Genomic DNA, 2,417 nt, shown 5'->3' on the forward strand with positions numbered 1-2,417 from the left:
GGTGCTAGGGGCGTGGATTGGTTCGGAAGGGTTAGGGGGTGGGGCTTGTGGGGAAGGTTGGTAGGGGGCGGGGATTGGGGAGGGGTTGCTAAGGGAGGGGCTTGGTGGAGGTTGCTAAGGGGCGGGGATTGGCTGGGGAGGGGTTGCTAGGGGGCGGGGCTTGTTGGGAAAGGTTGCTAGGGGCTGTGGATTGGCTGGGGAGGTTGTAGGGGCGGGGCCTGTTGCTAAGGGTTGCTAGGGGCGGGTTTGGGTTAGAGGTTGCTAGGGGGCGGGGTTACTGGTAAAGGGTTGTTAGGCGGGGTGGTTGCTAAGGGGCGGGAGTTAGTTGCTAAGGGGCGGGGCTTATTGGTAAAGGGCTGCTAATGCCTGGGGTGGTTGCTAAGGGGCGGAGCTTGTTGCTAAGGGGCGGGAGCTTATCGGTAAAGGGCTGCTAAGGGGCCAGGGTGGTTGCTAGGGGGCGGGACTTCGTTGCTAAGGGGCGGGAGCTTATTGGTAAAGGGCTGCTAAAGGGCCAGGCCGGTTGTTAGGGGGCGGGACTTCGTTGCTAAGGGGCGGGAGCTGGTTGCTAGGGGTTACTAAGGGGCGGGGCTTCCTTGCGAGGGGCGGGCTGCGGTTGGCCCGGCGGCTTGGGGGAGGCGTGGCCGGTTGCTAAGGGCGGTTGCTAAGGGCCGGGCCTGGCGCCGGCCGGGCCTGGCGGCGGCGGCGACACCAACGAGGCCCGGGGCCAGGCCCGGCGGCGACGGCGGGGCCATGGAGTTCCCGTTCGACGTGGCGGCCGTGCTGGGCGAGCGCGTCTCCGTGGTGGACCAGCACCTGCGGCCCGCCGGGCGCCGAGGGCCCGCCCACCGGTACCGGGCCGTGGGCCTAGGCCTCGGGCTCGGGCCTGGTCTGGGCCCGCCCGGTGCATGCTGGGAAAAGGGCGGGGTGGGGAGGGAGGCCAGGGGCATGCTGGGAAAGGAGCCACGGGGCAGGGCAGGTAACGGGGGGGGGGGGGGGCGCGGGGCCGGGGGGGGACGGGGGGGGGGGGGGGGGGGGCCCGCGGGGCATGCTGGGAAGGGCGGAGGCCCTTTGGCCTCACCCCGGGGCATTCTGGGAAGGCTGGAGGCCCATTGGCCTCCCCCTGGTGCATTATGGGAAGGATGGAGGCCCATTGGCCTTCCCCCAAGGCATTCTGGGGATGATGGAGGCCCATAGGCCTTGCCCCAGGGCATTGTGGGAAACATGGAGGCTCCCGTTGGTCCTCCCCAGTGCATTCTGGGAGACGTGGAGGTCTGTTGGCCTCGCCCCAGTGCATCGTGGGAAGTTTGGAAGCCCTTTGGCCTCGCCCTAAGGCATCATGGGAAAGATGGAGGCCCCCCATTGGCCCTCCCCAAGGCATTATGGGAAGGCTGGAGGCCTGTTGGCATCCCCCCAAGGCACTATGGGAAGGCTGGAGGCCCATTGGGCTCCCCCCAGTGCATTATGGGAAAGATGGAGGCCCATTAGCCTTGCCTCAAGGCATTATGGGAAGGATGGAGGCCCATTGGCCCCACCCCAGTGCATTGTGGGAAAGATGGAGGCTCATTGGCTTCACCTCAATGCATTATGGGAAACATGAAGGCCCATTGGCCTCCCCCCAGTGCATTATGGGAAGAATGGAGGCCTTAATTGGCTATTCCCAAGGCATTATGGGAAAGATAGAGGCCCCCTGGCCTTGCCCCAGTGTATTATGGGAAGGATGGATGCCCATTAGCCCTGCCCCAAGGCATTCTGGGAAGGAGGGAGGCCCCCATTGGCCTCTCCCCAAGGCATCATGGGAAGGATGCAGGCCCATAGGCCTTGCCCCAGGGCATTGTGGGAAACAGGGAGGCAGACTGGCCTCCCCCCAGTGCATTCTGGGAAAGGCGGAGGAGCACTGGCCTCACCCTGGTGCATTATGGGAAGGATGGAGGCCCATTAGCCCCGCCCCATTGCATTCTGGGAAGGATGGAGGCCCATTGGCCTCACCCCAGTGCATTATGGGAAGGATGGAGGCCCACTAGCTCTGCCCCAAGGCATTATGGGATGGATGGAGGCCCATTGGCCTCACCCTGGTGCATTCTGGGAAGGATGGAGGCCCATTAGCCCTGCCCCAAGGCATTATGGGAAGGATGGAGGCCCGCTGGCCTCCCCCCGGTGCATTCTGGGAAAGGTGGAGACGCATTGGCCTCCCCCCAGTGCATTCTGGGAAGGATGGAGGTCCCATTGCCCCCTGCCCCAAGGCATTATGGGAAGGATGGAGGCCCATTAGCTCTGCCCCAAGGCATTATGGGAAGGATGGAGGGCCCCTGGCCTCCCCCCAAGGCATTCTGGGAAGGATGGAGGCCCACCGGCCTCCCCCCGGTGCATTCTGGGAACGGTGGAGGCCCCGTTGGCCTCAACCATGGCCGCTGACCCCC

Source organism: Oxyura jamaicensis, unplaced genomic scaffold (genome assembly GCF_011077185.1).
Source record: "Oxyura jamaicensis isolate SHBP4307 breed ruddy duck unplaced genomic scaffold, BPBGC_Ojam_1.0 oxyUn_random_OJ69887, whole genome shotgun sequence".
Classification (NCBI taxonomy): Eukaryota; Metazoa; Chordata; class Aves; order Anseriformes; family Anatidae; genus Oxyura; species Oxyura jamaicensis.